This window comes from Loxodonta africana, chromosome 6 (genome assembly GCF_030014295.1).
Source record: "Loxodonta africana isolate mLoxAfr1 chromosome 6, mLoxAfr1.hap2, whole genome shotgun sequence".
NCBI lineage: Eukaryota > Metazoa > Chordata > Mammalia > Proboscidea > Elephantidae > Loxodonta > Loxodonta africana.
In genome coordinates, this window is record NC_087347.1 from 103,576,700 (window position 1) to 103,596,527 (window position 19,828).

At 37.7% G+C, this 19,828-nt stretch overlaps 1 long non-coding RNA gene across 1 annotated transcript in view; it reads right to left on the reverse strand.

The window, feature by feature from the left end:
- Window positions 1-3,131: 3,131 nt before the first annotated feature.
- Window positions 3,132-19,828, reverse strand: part of LOC111749453 (uncharacterized) — a 267,250-nt gene continuing 250,553 nt past the window's right edge. Inside the window, exons 12-13 of the long non-coding RNA XR_010322319.1 lie at window positions 5,678-17,099; window positions 3,132-4,676 (exon numbers count right to left, since the gene is read on the reverse strand). This is a non-coding gene — a long non-coding RNA (uncharacterized LOC111749453). The remainder of the gene's footprint in view (window positions 4,677-5,677; window positions 17,100-19,828) is intronic.

Here is a 19,828-nt window from a genome sequence, read left to right on the forward strand (position 1 = left end):
GGCAATTTTTTTTCCTTCAATTTTTTATGTAAGTCATACCATTGCCTTCTTGCCTGCATGGTTTCTGCCGAGTAGTCCATGCTTATTCTTATTGGCTATCCTTTGTAGGTGACTTTTTGTTTATTCCAACTGCTCTTAAAATTCTCTCTTTTTCTTTGGTTTTGGCAAGTCTGATTATAATATGTTTTGGTGACTTTCTTTTAACAACTACCTTATGTGGAGTTCGATGAGCATCTTGGATAGATATCTTCTCATCTTTCATTATATCAGGGAAGTTTTCTGCCAACAAATCTTCAACAATTCTCTCTGTATTTTCTGTTATCTCTCCCTGTTCTGGTACTCCAATCACTCATAGGTTATTTCTCTTGCTAGTGTCCCACGTGATTCTTAAGTCTTCATTTTTTTTAATTCTTTTAACTGATTTTTCTTCAAATATATTAGTGCCAATTGATTTATCTTCAAGTTCACCAATTCTGCCTTCCACTGGCTCAATTCTGCTCCTCTGACTTTCTACTGGGTTGTCTACTTCTGTAATTTTATTGTTAGTCTTCTGAATTTCTGATTGCTGTCTATGGATTTTTCCAGCTTATTAAATTTTTCATTATGTTCCTTAATAATCTTTTTAATTTCTTCAATTGCTTTATCTGTGTGTTCCTTGTATTGTTCTGCATATTGCCTACTTTCCTTCCTGATGTCTTAAAGGGTTCTGTATATTAATCTTTTGTATTCTGCCTTTGGTAATTCCAGAAAACCACTTTCAGCTAGAAGATCCCTTGATTCTTTGTTTTAAGAGCTTGTTGAGGCAATCATGGTCTGTTTCTTTATGTGACTTGATATTGACTGTTGTCTCCAAGCCATCTATAAGGTATTGTATTAGTTTATTTTGTGTTTGCTTACTGTGTCATAGCTTTTTGCTTTGTTTTGTTTTGATATTCCCAGATGGGTTGCTTGAGTGAGCTAGCTTGATTATATTTACCTTTGGAGCTCTGACATCCTGTCCCCGGATGGCTAGAGCTGTTACCAGCTATATCAGTCTAGGATTCCATTCACTTTTCTTGTATGAATTCAGCTCAGGTGTCCAGGTAGCTGATCATCAAGTGTGTGGTACAGGCTCTGTCCTACAGTCTCAGAGGGGCAGGGGTGATTGGTGTAGGTACCGGTATCTGGTTGCACCATGGTATCACACTCTGAACAAGGCAGGGGGCTGAGAATCGTCCCCCACATGTCTCTGAGGAAAGCGTGTCCTCATTCCCTAGAGTATACAGGTGGGTGGGTTCTGCAGACGGTCCATGGGCACACAATATTTTTGGCTGTAAGAACTGGGAGGTACCGGTTATCCTTGGAACCCTGTCATGTGTGGCTGGGTGACTTGAGTGGAGCTACCAGTCCTTAGGCCCCTGATGTGGGTAGGTGAGGACCCTGTTTAATAGGCAAAGCAATGTCAAACATCAAACACCCACCTTTCTGCCGTACAGCTGAAATGGTTGGAGTCTGCCAACGAGGGCCTATATTCTCCTAAAACAAGCCCACACAAGTTCACACAGAGGGGAAAGGCACTCAACATCCACAGACTGTTTTTACTTGGATAGGAGCTGCTTCTGTCCTGAGCTCCCCTGGTTAGTGGAGCTGGCAAATTATCGTTTCCCCCCCAATTGCAAATTTATTCCTTCTCCAAGGCCGAGAGGATGGCTCTAGGTGCTTAACAGAGCCTATCTCAGGCCCAGGGAAGTCATCCACTGTAACCAGCTTGGGAGCGGGGGAGGGGGGCACAGCAAAATATATGCAAGTACTTAGGTTTTGCCGGGAGTGCCATTCTTCTCTGGTTCCGGAGGTGTGAATAGGCTGTGTGGCTGGCTGCTTCTCCCTGAGGAAACTGTGGCCGAATGCTAGTACCAGCCCACTGCTGTCATTCCGGGAATGGTGCCTGAGGGCTCCCCACCATTCAGGTCCCGTAACTCCTCTCTGCTTCTGAACCATCTCTTCCTCCCCCTGCCCCTCAGTTTGTTTTCTAAGCATGCTTTTGATGTCCAGGGCTCCTAGCTTGTCATAAATATACTCGTTTCACTTGTTTTTTGGGTCTTTGTTGTAAGACGGCTTGCCGGAAGTGTCTTTCTATTCTGCTATCTTGGCTCCGTCTACTCTGATTTGATTCCTGTGTATTCTGTCTGGCAAGGTCTATGTGTTTATTTGCCATTTATGTTGGTGAAAAACGGTATTTGCAACAAAGAAGTCGTTGGTCTTGCAAAATTCTATCATGCAATCTCCAGCATTGTTTCTATCACTAAGGCTGTATTTTCCAACTACCGATCCTTTTTCTTTGTTTCCAAATTTTGCATTCTAATCAGCAGTAATTATCAGTGCATCCTAATTGCATGTTCAACAGTTTCAGACTGAAGTTGGTAAAGATCTTCAATTTCTTCATCTTTGGCCTTAGTGATTGGTGTGTAAATTTGAATAATAATTGTATTAACTGGTCTTCCTTGTAGGCATATGAATATATCCTTCCACTGACAACGTTGTACTTCAGGACAGAATTTTGACATGTTCTTTTTGATGATGAATGCAACGCCATTCTTTTTCAAGTTGTCATTCCTGGCATAGAGTAGACCATATGATTGTCCAATTCAAAATGACCAATACCAGTCCATTTCAGCTCACTAATGCCTAGGATATCAATGTTTATGCATTCTATTTCATTTTTGATGATTTCCAATTTTCCTGGATTCGTACTTCATACATTCCAAGTTCTAATTATTAACGGATGTTTTCAGCTGTTTCTTCTCATTGTGAGTTGTGCCACATTAGCAAATGAAGGTCCTGAAAGCTTGACTCTATCCATATCATTAAGGTCAACTCTACTTTGAGGAGACAGCTCTTCCCCAGTCACATTTTGAATGCCTTCCAACCTGAGGGGCTCATCTTCCAGCACTACATCAGATAATGTTCTGCTGGTATTTGTAATGTTTTCACTGGGTAATTATGTTCAGAAGTAGACTGCTGGGTCCTTCTTCCTAGTCTGTCTTAGTCTGGAAGCTCAGCTGACACCTGTCTACCATGGGTGACCCTGCTGGTATTTTAGCATCACAGCAACACACAAGCCCCCACAGTATGACAAACTGACAGACATGTGGGTGGTTGAATGTATTGTATCAGGCATAAATATAGACACTTGTATGCATCAGCTAACAAAGTACACAATTATCATGGCCTCATGTAGCTTACATTCCCTACAAGGAATGACAAATAGTAACTATAATAAATAAGTCATGTAGTATATTAGAAGATGATAAGTACTATCAAAAAATCAAAAAAAGGGAAATGATTAAAGGCAGCTTGTTGGGGTGGAAAGGGGATGAGGTGAAATGTTGCAGTGTTAATCCTGTTATGATATATGGCCTTATTGAGAGGTGAGGTTGATCAATGAATGAAAGGACTGGAGAGATCAATCAAATGGACATCTGTGGAAAAATACTTCAAGGAGAGAAAACTCTCAGGTAAATGCCTTACTGAAGGATAGAGATTCCTCAGTGTCCTGGAGCCAACAAGGATGCTAGTGTGGCTGGAGCAGAGCGAGCCAGGGGAAGAGGCCAGGAGAGCCTGTCTGAGAAGAAGCAGGAGGCCAGATCATGGAAGGCCTTGTAGGGTGTTTTAGTTTGCTAGTGCTGCTGTGACAGGAAAACCACAATTTCTTTAAAGAGCTGAAATTAATTTTCTCACAGTTTAGGAGGCTAGAAGTCCAAATCCAGGGCACGAGTTATAGGGGAAGGCTCTTTCTCTGTCAGCTCTGGGGGAGGATTCATGTCTCTTTCAGCTTGTAGCCTGATGTTCCCCAGTTCCTTGGTGATCCATATGTGACATCTACTCCTCCTCCCCCAAATCTGCTCTCCTTCCTGTGTCTAATTGTCTCTTTTTGTCATTCAGAAGTGATTAGGTTTAGAACACACCCTACACTGATATGAGCTCATTAACATAACAAAGAATATCCTATTCCCTAATGGAATTACATCCACAGGTATATGGGTTAGGATTCCAACATATATTTTGGGGGGACATTATTCAACCTGTACCATAAGCTATTGTAAGGGTGCTGGCATTTGTTATAATGAATAAACAGATTGATACTGGATAAAAATACATGTTTCAATGAACCAAAAAGTAGAAATTATAATGTGGCAATATTTTCTCTATTACTAAGAATTAACATCTATCAACCAATAGGATGGAGAATCTCACCATGAACAAATTATTTTTAATTCATAATTATGTAAAATGGACCTTGAATGTACATTCTTTATGTCATGGTCATTTTGCACACAGACAAATGGAGGCCGAAGATAAGAAATACAAGTGGAATGAGAATTCAAGACCTCAAAAATCCTTTTTACCATTTCATTTATTTATTTATTTGGCTTTAACAAAGAGAAATTTATTTTCTCTCAATCTAGTAGTTTACAAGTCCAAATTCAGGGTGTCGACTCCAGGGGAAGGCTTTCTCTCTCTTTCTGTTCCTTGTCCTCAATCTTCCCCTGGCCCAGGAGCTTCTCAGGCACAGGGACTCCATGTCCAAAGGACGAGCTCTTCTCCTGGTGCTACTTTCTTGGTGGTACGAGGTCCCCCCACTTTATTTTATTTTTTATCATATTCCAAGGCAGATATTTACTCACTGTCCATCAGAACTTAAGAAAAATGTCCCAAAATAGAAAATAGAATTGAAGTATAGTTAGCATGTTTTAATAATACATAGTAATATGAAATATATTTTAAAAATTATGTTACAAATATACTAGTATCATACATATAAAATATAAGCACAACATATAAAGTATAGAGTACAGAAGTATTCAACATTAAAATGATATTAGTTTATAATATACTCTATTCTGAGATTTTATAATAGACCTATTTCCTATATTTAAACAGCATATCCATCCTGCAAATTCTTTATTGTGGAAAACACACAAACACACACACACACTCACCTTCCTAAAAATATTTCCATTACCCCTCAGAAGTCACCAGACAGCAAGCCTAAATGATTAGACTAACTCACCCAGCTCACTAGTCAATTTAGAAAGAGAAGGAGGTCTTTGGAGTGAGGTAAGTGGACAGATTGAAGAACGAGGAGGTGAGTAATGTTTTCTGGAAGTAGCTCTTAGAAATCCTGTTCACAGCCTGGAACTGCATAAATTTTCTCTGCATATGTTATTGCTACCTTGGGGGCCATGATAGCATATGCATTTTGGGTTTTTCAAAAAATAGATATATGTACATGAATATGTGTGTTGAATGCATAAATATTATGATGACTTTTCTTTCATGGGGCTCCATAGTCCCTTCAGACTTATGATAGTATATACAGTAAACAAACAGTAATCCATTGAGATTGCATATATTTTTTGAGAAAACACAAAGTATAGTTGAAATGGGACTGGATATTATCGTCCAATTTAGAATATCCCAGAAGTGAAAAATTTTCAAGCAAAATAAACTCAGCAAGACAATGAAGACTTTTGATGGCAACACTGAATGCAGCAGAAGAATTGATATGAATACATCAACTGGAACACTGAAAAGCAAGAAAATCACACTTATGCACAAGTGTAACAGAAAGAGAAGTTAAAAATGCAAGCTAACATTGTTAAAATGCATTATATCATAGGATTAGAAGAAAACATACCTCTGGTCAGGCGACTTTAATAAAACCAGTAAGTTTAGTTTCCTGAATACCTATAGGTTATTATTATGAAAAGAATATTATTATTTGAACACATATTCAGTCCTTGATGTATTTCATTTCTGAGAAAAGATATATGTTCAATATAGTTAGTATTACTATTCATCGTATACATGATAGAACAGTACGATAAAAGCAAATGATTGTAACATATTTTGTTTCCTGGTAAGTTTCATCAAACACAGACTGACAAATCTAATATGAATCCACAGAAATTCAGTTACTTTTAGGCTTCAGTACTCTGGAATACATAAAAAAAAAAAAAAAAATGTGATCAATGAAATGAAATATGACAAAATGCTTCATATTGATGTTTTCTTCTTTCAAAAATGCCTTTTTGGTTAATGCCCTAAGTCACTTTTTCCATACATTTCGGTTTTTGCAATGTATAGATTTCCTAGTTCTGATTTCAAGTTCAGGGAGCCTGGGGAGAAGTGGGCGATTTCTTCAAACCAGGGCTGTTCCTCAGCCTTTCACATGAGAAAATTGTTAGGAGCGTTAAAGTATTCCTGACTATGCTGCATTCCTTTGTTCAGAGTGAGTTTTGGGAACACATCCTTTTCTCATTATATTTCCATAAAATATATTTGATCTATTCTATTCTTAGAATACCTCTGATGTGGTCTGTGAGTGGAGCACAGTATAAAAATATTTCTTTTTTATATGAGACAAAATGTTTCCATTTCTTAGACACATTAAAAAAAAAATCACTATATAGCACTCTAAGAAAGTAAAACTTGTCTGATACATTTTGTGGAGCTCAAAACAGACCACAGAGGCCCCTCCTCTTCCATTGTAGTTCAGAACCTCACCCAAGGCACGGAGTTGTCTGCAGAACAAAAGGAAGGCAGAAGAGAAAAGGAGAGCGAGGAGGGCTGGGAAAGATCCTGGATAATACTACTAAGAAAGCAAGTTTATATTTAGAAGAAAAGAAAGAAGTTAAGCCTCTTCTTCTGGGATCAAATGAGTTCTACTAAATTTATATTGGGAACCAAAACATCGTCAAAAATTTTAATGGTTTAATGTTAATAGCTAACGTTTCCAACTGGCGGTGAATAGTTGAAATATTTGCTTGGTTAATTCAATTTGGAAACCACTGGAAGCCAAACATGTCTTTCCTGCAGTCTTCTACCACAAGACCCCAGTACCGAGCACCAGGCCACACATCTATAACCTGGCCTGGTCAGGATTGTTGATCGTTCCATTAGCAAGCAATTCTTTTTGAGAACATTTTCTTCAAAATATCTATTTTGGCATTCCCTTCTAGAAAAAATGACTACCTAAATCTAATTTGTCAAGGTCCAATTGAAACTAAGATTTTATTCAGAAGGATTGCCACCTTCAGGAGAATTGCCACCCAAAAACTAACTCCAAAACCAAAGACAGAAGAATTCTACCATTCTCTTTTAATACCCATGGGCTCACATAATATTAATGCCAAATATAAGCTCAACAAGGGGAAGGATTTGGTCTGTCTTGCCCCAATGTCCAGCATGTCTAGAACAGTGCATGATACACAGTAATTACTCAATAAATATTGGGTTAATGCATGAATAAATGAATTGCGAATTTGAATATCATTCCCTGTTCTCCTAAGAACAGAAAGGGAAATATGCAAATGGGTAATAATCAGCCCAGTTAACCAAGAACATACTGATTATCCAAGAAGACCTTATCCTTCCCAGAAGAAATGGGGAAGATGCCTGTATGTTTGGGAAACACTGGCACCTTGCAAAAGATATTGTCATAATTACAGACATGTCTGAATTATTTCTATAAGAAGTGAGTGCATTGTTCCAAAAATTTTAAATATTTCTGCACTAGATGGAAATACAGGACAGTTATGTAGTTTTAATCTTTCACAAATCTCCCAGTGTCGGAGATTTAACATCATCAGCATTACTACCTTTATATTATACCAAAATAAGCATAAATATGCACAGTCCCGCTATCATGGGATAGATGCAAAATCGTACAATAAAACAACAGGGCTTATGGGGAAAAGAGTGTTGGGGTACAACACTAAAAACTTTGTCAGTGTCACATAAAAAAAAAGATAGGAACCTAGTAAAAATAGGAGTGTAGTTTTACACATGATTATTGTATTTTTATGCAAATAATCGGCCACACTTTTTGTTTCTTTGCTTACTGAGCCATCCTTCCCCCCTCCCCCTTGAAGTATTTTTGTAAAAATTATCAGATTAGCATATTAGCCTTTCTGAAAATATCTCACAAGGGGAGGACGTGGTTGGCAAAGAAAACATAGAACACACACATTATTTGCATAAAAATACGGTAATGGTTAAAACCAAAAACCAAACCCAGTGCCGTCAAGTCAATTCCGACTCATAGCGACCCTACAGGATAGAGTAGAACTGCCCCATAGAGTTTCCAAGGAGCGCCTGGCAGATTTGAACTGCCAACCTTTTGGTTAGCAGAGGTAGCTCTTAGCCACTATGCCACCAGGGTTTCCAAGGTAACGGTTAAGAAATACATACATACTACAATAAATACTACTTTACCTTGAAAAGGAAACCTGGTGGTATAGTGGTTAAGTGCTATGGCTGCTAACCAAGAGTTCAGCAGGTTGAATCTACCAGGAGCTCCTTGGAAACTCTGGGGGCAGTTGTCCTCTGTCTTATAAGAGTCGCTATGAGTCAGAATGGACTTGACGGCAATGGGTTTGGTTTTTTGTTTTTGTTTTTTTCAGTTTTACCTTGAAAAAGACCAGTAGCTTGCTTCTAGAAGTGGGTCTCAAAGGTTGCAGTTCATGAGTTTTTGTGAAGGGGTGGGAAGAAGACTACCTGGAATTAGAATCAAAGTTGTAATACCTGGTGTATATGGGTGTGGCTCTTAACATGTGCTGTGAACAAGATAGATGTCTGAGGTGTGTGCCTGTGTGTATTTGTGTATTCCTACATTTGTGTATTCCTACTGCCTGCATTTCTCTGTGTTCACCTTGCTTTTCTCACAAACAAAATCATGCATAAACAAGCACAAAATCTGTTTTATTCAAATTGTTCCCTGATACCTCAATCACACCAGAATAAATTTGTGTGTTCAAAAGAAGCGTTATGGAAACTGACTGTATCATCTTCTAGTAGAATGAACAAGAAACTACTATACACATCTTAGCCCAAATCAGTACAGGATTCTTCTAGCACAGTTTGCATTTGACTCTTAAGCCCTAAATAAAATCTGTTTTATCTGGATTTTATGCTTCTTAAGAGCAATAGATATACAGTACCCGGAAGCCTCTTCTCCAACCATGTTTAGTATAATAGGATTTAAGAAATACTGTTTGGTGAAAATGCTAGAGGAACCATTGTAATATACAGCTCTAGGTATGTAGCCTTTGACTCCGAAAGTAGCAGGGGGTAAAGTGTAGAAATGACAGTATAAAACAGTGACATTATAAGGCCATTGTGGTTTTAAATGGAGTTTGGCCCTTGAGACCTGAAAATTTATATGCACAGATAGGCATCTAATAAACTATACAACAGCTACCCATCTAAACAGAAATTGGTGATGTTAAATTCGCATGATTCTATATAATATTGAAATTTATTAAAACTTAATTTTGAGGATCTTTGGAAAGCTGGTCAAGGTAGTTCAATATTTTTACCTGTAAGTTAGTTATGTTTGCTATAAGTTAGGTAGATGTATAGATCTTGACATGTAGCTCCATATTTTTGGTTATTCTGGCTATTTAGTGACACCTGGCTGGATGCGAATTACTTAAGAATTAACCACTTGCTGAATACCTCCAATATATGATTCACTGTTCAAAATCATATGCAGGATATTGTTTCAAATCCTTTTTTTTCCCTCCTGTATTACCTATTTTAATTCATTATGCCTTCGTCCATTGCTATTTGAAAAAAGAAAATGATCTTTTCCTTCTTGCTTTCCACTGTTTGTTACATTTTCATTGAAAATATATTTGCTCATCTAAATAGAAAGCATTTATCTGTTCCTCATCCCAACTGAGGAAACAAAGATAAAGATGTTATCTAATTGAGACAAAGTAAATTGTACCTATGAACATACTTCAGTCATTATCACCTCCCTTTCTCATGTTTACCTCAAAAGCGCAGACATTCGTGCAGTATTTGTAGAATTTTTGCCGTTATCTATCCAAAACTTGTCTTCTTGTTCACTTAATACTTTATTAACTTTTTATCTGCAAATGAATGTATTTAAAAGTGAACTTTATATGACTGTTGTTGTTGTTGTTAGGTGCTGTTGAGTTGGTCCCGACTCACAGTGACACTTGTACAACAGAACGAAACAGTGCCAATCCTGTGCCATCCTCACAATCATTGCTGTGTTTGAGCTGATAGTTGCAGCCACTGTGTCAATCCATGTTATTGAGGGTCTTTGTCTTTTTCACTGACCCTCCACTTTACCACACTCGATGTCCTTCTCCAGGGACTGATTCCGCTTGACAACATGTCCAAAGTACATGAGATGAAGTCTCGCCATCCTAAGTTCTAAGGGGCATTCTGGCTGTACTTCCGCCAAGACAGATTTATTTGTTCTTCTGTCAGTCAGTGCTATATGTATTCAATTCTTCACCATCAACATAATTCAAAGACAACAATTCTTCTGTCTTCCTTTTTCATTGTCCAGTTTTCACATGCATATGAGGCAATTGAAAATATCGTGGCTTGGCTCAGGTGCACTTTAGCCCTTAAATTGACATTTTTGCTTTTTAACACTTTAAAGATGTCTTTTGTAACAGATTTGCCCATTGCAATACGTCATTTGATTTCTAACTGTTGCTTTCACGAATGCAGATAATGGATTCAGGAAAAATGAAATCCTTAGCAACTTCAATCTTTTCTCCATTTGTTATCATGTTGCTTCTCGGTCCATTGTAAGGACTTTTGTTTTACGTTGAGAGGTAATCCATGCTAAATGCTGTGGTCTTTGATCTTCATCAGTAAGCACTTCAAGTCCTCTTTACTGTCAGCAAGCAATGTTTTGTCATCTGCATATCGAAGGTTGTTAATAAGTCTTCCCCCAATCCTGATGTCACATTCTTCTTCATATAAGCCAGCTTCATGGATTATTTGCTCAGCATACAGTTTGAATAAGTGTGGTAAAAGGATACAACCTTGACGCATACCTGTCCTGATTTTAAACCATGCAGTATCCCGTTGTTCTACTTGAACGACTGTTTCTTGGTCTATGTACAGGTTCCACAAAAGCACAATTAAGTGTTCCGGAATTTGCGGTGTTATTTATAATTTCTTATGATCCACACAGTCGAATGCCTTTGTATCGTGTATTAAACCAAGATCAAGTCCTATATAAAGAAAGTATCTGTAAAATTAACCACAATGAAAACAAAACAATCTTATTATATTCCATTTAGATGTTGGTGCCCAAGGAAGACTCAGAGTCTGAGTGCTTTTCTCTCATTAATAATAGTAAAAAGAACTTTTTTTAAAGGTATTAGCAAGTGTTAAAAAGTAAAAACACACTTAAAGATACATTAGCACCAAATGGAAATTTTTCATTTCATTAATCGAAAGGAATGAAAGAGAATTAAAAACAGATTCATTCTCTCTATGTGATTCATTATCATTTAAGTTAATATTCATATCACACCTAAATTCATCTCATGGAGGCCATTGGTACATATGCCAAATTAGGAAAACATTGGTGTAGTGGACAGAATATACTACTCCGGGCAGCAGATAACTGACTCTGGAATTGAATCTGTCTTGATCTCGTTTGTAGCTGCAGGCAAGTGCTGAGACTTCTCAGGGCCTCCATTTTTTTGTTAGTTGTCTTAGTTATCCAGTGCTGCTATAACAGAAATACCACAAGTGGATGGCTTTAACAAAGAGAAATTTATTCTCTCACAGTCTAGGTGGCTAGAAGTCTGAAGTCAGGGCACCAGGGAAGGGCTTTCTCTCTCTGTCAGCTCTGGGGGAAAGTTCTTGTCATCAACCTTCCCCTGGTCAAGGAGCTTCTCAGTGCAGAGACCTCATGTCCAATGGGCACTCTATGCTCCTGGTACTTCTTTCTTGGTGGTAAGAGGTCTCCATGTGTCTTTGCTTGCTTCTCTCTTTTATATCTCAAAAGAGATTGGTTTAAAACACAACCTAATCTTGTAGATTGAGTCCTGCCTTGTTAGCATAACAAAGGTAGGATTTACAAACCACAGGAAAATCACGTCAGATGACAAAATGGTAGACAATCACCCAATACAGTGTTTCATGGCCTAGCCAAGTTGACACATATTTTGGGGGGACACAATTCAATCCATGACATTGATAAAATGAAGAATTTGGACTTCGTATAAGCAGGATAGTCTGGGTTATGCCGTGGTAACAATCACAAAAATTTCATCGGCTGTAAACAACAAAGTTTTATTTCTCCTTTCAGCTACATGTCTGTGCAGATCAGCTGGGGTCATTTTCCTGATTTATCTTTATCTTCACCCTGAGACTCAAGATAACAGTGCTATCTCTATCTGGAATATCACCAGTTACACTGGCGAAAGAAAATCACGTACTGCCTCTTAAAATCTTTGACGAGTAGTGATGTGTTACCTCTGCACATGTTTCATTGGCTAAAGCATGTCATGTCACTACACCTAGTTTCAAGTTGATGGGGAAACACAGTTCTATGGGCCCCGGAGGTGGGAATGCCAAAATATTTATGAACAGTCATAGTAACATCCATCAATTTAGTATTCTCCGAAGTCTTTTTTTACTAATTAAATTCCATAGCTATTAGAAAAGAGCACTTTGCAATTTATGTGTGTGATTTTTTGAAATGTGTCAGATTATTTAATTTGGAAATTTCTCTTATATGAAAAAGACATTGTAGAAATTCACCATATCCTATCCTTCAGAGATCCGTTAGTCATCCCAGTATAAAATTTCAGGAGATTTCAATTTGATTAAAACCAATCAACCAGGGTTTTAATGGTTAACAGCGAAAGAAAGGATTTTTTGTTTTTTGTTTTGGACGTTATTTAGCTAACACAAAAACTCTTCGCATGAATCTTTTTGATGGCAGTGAGAATTGTGTGGAATAAAGGGAAATAAATGTTTTTAGAAACTTGTAAATGTTAGGAAAGTTTTATAATCATTAAATAGCTAAGGTCTGATGTTAGCGGAAAAACATGGTTTGATCTCCATTAACGTGCCCTCATTCAAACTCTGCAGGCTCACATGTCTGCCGCGGACTTCCCATGTCTGGTTAGATTTGTCTTCTTCAGTTACCACTCAATCACTAACATAACCAGGCTCAGCACCTCCTCCCCAGCATGGCTTGGCCATCACATGTAAAAGTGATCTGGTTCGTTTAAACAAAATATTTTCTTACTGTTCTCTTTGTTATTATATATCATAGCAGAGAGATTCGAGTTAATAAACCAGCATTTTTCCAGTGCCCACATGTCAAAAGAGGTCATAGAAGATTCAAGGAACATCAAATCAGAAGATCAATAACTTCACCATAGCTTGTGCCATACATTTTGGAACCACTCTGCCTTTCAGTCCATCACCAATGTATTCTGCCTTCAATTAGTCTTTCATGTTCTTTGAGTGAGTATTAATCTTCTCTCTCCAACTTGATTAAAAACTTTTTAGTGCAAAAACCAAGTTGTGCATGTAATACAATGCTGATACATAGTGAGTCCTCTGAAACATTTTGTGACAGTTATTTAAAACGTAGGGAAGACAAGAGATTTTTCTTCATTCACTTGAAAAAAATATTTGGGGTTTTACCAGAGCCTGGACTTTATAACATTTAGGTAAACAACAGAAAACAAGATACAAATAAATCCTAGAGCAGCAATTCTCAACCAGGGTCAATTTTGCCTCCCAGGGGACATTTGGCAATGTCTGAACACAGTTTTGATTGTCACAATTGGGAGATGCTACTGTTATCTAACAGGTAAAGTCTAGGAAAACTGCTAAATATCTTAGTGCACAGCAGAGCCCACAATAAAGAATTAGCTGCCAAAGGAAAAAAAAAAATTTTTTTTCTCAGGTTGAGACCATGCCTGAGAATATAATGGGGAAATCAGAGAATGAAAAACAATTTTAATACAAACTTTCCAGTAATGGCTTCTTCTTTTTCCCATTCTTCTTAAAGGCAACAATTTCAATATTGGTATCTTATTAAACAATGTAACACTGATAATGACGACTTAACATGCAGACGCATGACAAGATCTATATAAAGGAGTTACTGAGAAGATTGTGGATGGAAATATAAACAGTTATTTCAATTATTTCTTAGAATAGAATTAGCATCTTCCTCATTAACGGAAATAAAGAAGATAATAGTAGGTGAGGTTAAGTTTAGGAAAGCTATATTTATACTACTATTGTGTTTCTGAAACTCCGATAACTACTGGGGCTACTCCACAGCTTGAGATCTAGTTAAGATTGGCTAAGACCCAAATCCTCTTTGCTCAAGAGTTTTGAATAGGAAAATAATGTCCAATAATTTTATATGTAATAATAAATATGTAATGCAATAATAATATTTCAAAAGAATAGGCAATATCCAGTTCACTTACTGAGGTTATGTTTTAGCCAGATAAAGATGAACCATAATAAGGCAGCATTACTGGGATTTTGAAGCCTTACCTTCTTGCCACTGTTGCACAGTTTATGTTGAAAATGTTGTGCCAGTAATTTAATACAAACTAGCATTTGTTTGACAGTAAAGTCTCCACTATTAAAGAGCTAGCCTAGAGTTGGGGAAAATCCTGTGTGCAATCTAATTTTTCTAACCCATGGGGAAAGTGCCAAAAGGCAACACCCCATTTATGTCTATTATTGCAAAACTGAAATAAAGTGTTAACTCTTTATGCCCTTCATAGCTTCAAAGAGTTATAGTGATAAAATGTTTCAAGGACACCCACTGCACTTCCCTTTTCTATATGAGAGCCTACTTATATTACTATGTTGGTCTCTCTCTCTTTCTATGTGTGTGAGCTTGCGCATATGCACGTTAATACTTTCTCTACATCTTTTTTAATCTTTTTTTTCTGATGTCCTGGGAAACATCGGCAAAGAGTATGTCCTTCTCTCGGTACCTCTTTCTCTACCTTACCTAGAGAAGAATTAGCAAACTACTCATCTCTGTCTTTATATTTGCTAATCTGTTATCACATTTTACCCTTTGAGTCCTTTATTCTTGTTCTTATTTAGCTATGAGTCTCTCTTTCACTTAGTTAGCCATTCTGAAGAATTTCCTCTGCTCTTGTTTTTCTTGTTTTAGTAATTGAATTATTTTACATTTCATTTTCAAAGTTCATTTATTCATTCATTCAATTATTTCACATAATATTATTAAAGACCTACTGCATTCCTGGTTCATGTGAAGCCCTAGAAATACGACAATTAATGAAACATATGTTGCTTTTACCATTAGGTGCCTTATAATAGTCTTTACACTATTATAAAATAGACAAGTAATTGGGTGATGATAATACAGGATGATAAGCACTTTAATATGAGAAAGGAAGTACTATGAAGACAGGCATCTAAGTTATTCCTAATGGGTTTGGGTCTTGAGGAAAAAAAAAAAAACCCCGGATGTTTTGATATTTAGGCTCAAATTTAAAGAAATATTAGCTGCTGGAACACAGAAAATGAGTATTCCAAGTGGTAGAAACAGCATCTAAAAAGTAACATAATCAGATGTGTATTTTCAAAATTTCACTTTCTTTTCCATACAGTACTGCAATGGGGGCAGGATTGGAAGCAGGGAGATCAGCCAGGAGACTATTGCAATCATCCATTCAAGAGGTGAAATAAGTCTGTAGTAGAAGACAGATAGAAGAAAATGAAAGAGATGAACATAAGAATTCTTAGTCAGGGATGAGAGCAGAAGAACCAAGGCTGATCCCAAGGTCTCTGACTTAGACAATTAGTAGATTGTAGGATCATTCCCTGAACTTGGAGACCATACAAGGGGAAGCAGCTTCAGGGTCAAGAGATGAAGAAAGAATAGAATGTGTTCAGTTTTAGACATATTCTATTTGAGTTATCTGGGGGGTCTCCACACAGAACAACCATGGGGACAGTTGGCTATATAGATCCGAAACTCAGAAGAGAAGAAAGTACAATAAACAAATTTTGAAGTTTTTTTTTTTCTTAATAGAATAAGGAAACTGTATAGATAGTAAATCTTTCAAATACGGAGCCAGGAGAGAAGGGTCTCTTACCTTCATATGTATCTTCAAAAACTTTGGACATTTATGTATCCTTGATTTGTATCATCAAAAGCTTTGGACTTTTTTTCCCCTCTTACCACTATACACTTGCATTCTTTATTAGTGCTTTTGTCAGAAGGTTGAATCAAAATAACATTATTAATCTCTTACATTTGTATAGTCAGTCACAGTTTACAAAAATAATTTCCCATACAGTTCTGGACAAAGTCTCAAGTTTGTGAGCTGGCATTAGAGAAGCAGCCTAGAGCCAGGAAACCATGATAGAACCACAGACCAGAAGTTCTAATGAGGTTGCTGCAAGTATTTATTCTGGGGTCACAGCCAGTGTTCAGAACCAGAAGTCACAGAGTTAACTAAGCCAAGGCCCAAGATCCATGCCAAGAGTAGGCGCCAAGGCTAAGGAAAAGCCAAGAAGCGGTCACAGGATTAGCACATCAGAACAAGCCCCAGAACTGCTGTTGAACCCAGGTCCTCCCTCAGGCCCAAAACCTTTGGAGTCATCCTTGGTTCATGAACTGGTACTCTTGGAGGAAATGTGATAAAAGAGGTGAAAGGGAGCATGTGAGAATTTCCTCTGCTCTGGAAGACATTTGTTTGGAGACCACAACCAGAAATCCATCTATCTAAAGCATCTTGACTATCATCTGTGAGTTCTTTTAAGCAGGTGAAGTTATTTTTTTAAAAAGCAATTTTGAGTATCATTTATGGATTCATTATAACCCCAAGATGTAAAAAATCATTCTTTTATGTTCAATTAGAATCTACAAGAAAAAATAAAAGAATGCATTCCGAATTCAACAGAATTTCTTTCAAAGAATCATAAAAATAGAAAATGCCAGGAGGTGGAGCCAAGATGGCAGAATAGACAGATGCTTGCAGCTAGCACTCTTTACAACAAAGACCCAAAAAAACAACTGAAACGAGTATATCTATAACAAGCTATGAGCCCTGAGAATCAAAGACAAGCTTAGAAAACAACCTGAGGGGCAGGGAAGGAAGAGACAGTTCAGGAGCAAAGAGAAGTTACCACACCTGAATCGCAGGGACCCCTCAAGCACCATTCCCGGAGCAGCAGTGGTGGGATGGTATGAGAGTTCGGCCACAGATTCCTCAGGGAGAAGGAGCCAACCACACAGCTTACTAACACCTCTGGAACCAAAGAAGAACGGCGCTCTCAGCAAAAGCTAAGTACTTACATATATTTTACCATGCCCTGCCCCCACCCCCACCCCCCCCCCCCCCGCCCAAGCCTTCTTCAGAAGCTGAATTCCGTGGGCCTGAGTTGGCCCTGTTGAGTGCCTAGAGCCATAAACCTGGCCTTGGAGAAGAAAAAAATTTGCAATTGGGGGAGAAGATAATTTGCCAGCTCCACTAACTGGGGGAGCTCAGGACAGCAGCGACTCCTGTCCAGGCATAAACAGTCCGTGGACTTTCCCCTCTGCAGGGACCCGTGTGGGCCTATTTCAGGAGAATAGGCCCTTGTTGGCAGATTCCAACCATTTCAGCTGTATGGCAGAAAGGTGGGTGTTTGATGTTTGACTTTGATTTGCTTATTAACCAGGATCCTCACCTACCCACATCAGAGGCCTAAGAACTGGTAGGTCCACTCAGCTCACCCAGCTACCCGAGACAGGGATTCAAGGATAATTGGTACCTCCCAGTTCTTACAACCAAAAACACCAGGTGCCCATGGTCCGTCTGCAGAACCCATACACCTGTACACTCTAGGGAACAAGGACACGCTTTCCTCAGAGACACGTGGGGGACGATTCTCAGCCCCATGTTTCTTCAGAGTGTGACCCCCTGCTGCAACTAGATACCGATACCTACACCAATCACCCCACCCCTCTAAGGCTGTAGGACAGAGCCTGTACCACACACTTGATGATCAGCTACCTGGACTCCTGAGCTGAATTCATACAAGAAAAGTGAATGGAATCCTAGACTGATATACTTGATAACAGCTGTAGCCATCTGGGGACAGGACATCAGAGCTCCAAAGGTAAAAATAATCAAGCCAGCTCACTCAAGTAACCCATCTGGGAATATCAAAACAAAACAAAGCAAGAAGCTATGACACAGTAAGCAAACATAAAATAACAAATACAATAACTCATAGATGGCTCAGAGACAACAGTCAATATCAAGTCACATAAAGAAAGAGACCACGATTGCCTCAAAAAGCTCTCAGAACAAAGAATCAAGGGATCTTCTAGCTGAAAGTGGCTTCCTGGAATTACCAGAGGCAGAATACAAAAGATTAATATACAGAACCTTTCAAGACATCAGGAAGGAAAGTAGGCAATATGCAGAACAATCCAAGGAACACAAGGGTAAAGCAACAGAAGAAATTAAAAGGATTATTCAGGAACATAATGAAAAATTTAATAAGCTAGAAAAATCCATAGACAGAGAGCAATCAGAAATTCAGATTAACAAGAAAATTACAGAAGTAGACAACCCAGCAGAAAGTCAGAGGAGCAGAATTGAGCCAGTGGAAGGCAGAATTGGTGAACTTGAAGATAAATCACTTGGCACTAATATATTTGAAGAAAAATCAGTTAAAAGAATTAAAAAATAAAGAAATCTTAAGAATTATATGGGATTCTATCAATAGAAATAGCCTACGAGTGACTGCAGTACCAGACCAGGGAGGGATAACAGAAAATACAGAGAGAATTGTTGAAGATTTGTTGGCAGATATCATGAAAGATGATATCTATCCAAGATGCTCATTGAACTCCACATAATGTAGATATCAAAAGAAAGTCACCAAGACATATTATAATCAAACTTACCAAAGCCAAAGATAAAGAGAGAATTTTAAGAGCAGCTAGAGATAAACAAAAAGTCACCTACAAAGGGGAGCCAATAAGAATAAGCGTGGACTACTCAGCAGAAACCATGCAGACAAGAAGGCAATGGGATGACTCATTTAAAAACTTGAAGGAAAAAAATTGCCAGCCAAGAATCATATACCCTGCAAAACTGTCTCTTAAAAATGAAGTTGGAATTAGGACATTTCCAGATAAACAGAAGTTTAGGGAGTTTATAGAAACTAAACCAAAACTACAAGAAATATTAAATGGAGTTCTTTGGTTAGAAAATCAACAATATCAGGTACCAACCCAAGACTATAACATGGGACAGAGCAATCAGAAGTCAACCAAGACAGAGAAATCAAAAAAACAAATCAAGATTTAAAAAAATGCTGAAAACAGGGTAACAGTGATGTTATCATATAAAAGAAGTCAACATTAAAACAGTAAAGAGGGACTAAGGAATGTCGTCATAGATCTTCCATACAGAGAGGACGACGAGGTGAAACAAAGAAATAAAAGTTAGGTTTAAATTTAAATAGGGAAAAAAATGATAAGGTAACCACAAAGGAGACAAACTATCCTACACATCAAAATAAAATACAAGGAAAAAATAGAGACTCAGCAGAAACAAAATTAACAACAATGAATATGAGGAGAGGATGATATATAAAGACAATCTACTCACCACATAAAATTAAGTGGGAAAAAGAAACTGTCAACAACACATAAAAAAGACATCAAAATGGTAGCACTAAATTCATACTTATCCATAATTACCCTGAATGTAAATTGGCTAAATGCACCAATAAAGAAACAGAGAGTGGTAGAATGGATTCAAAAACACAATCTGTCTATATGCTGCCTACAAGAGACACACCTTCAACTTAGAGACTCAAACTAAAACTCAAAGGATGGAAAAAAAAATCAAGCAAAGGACAATCAAAAAAGAGAAGTGACAATATTAATTTCTGACAAAATAAACTTTAAAGTTAAATCCATCATAAAGGATAAGGAAAGACACTATATAATGATTAAACAGAAAATATACCAAGAAGA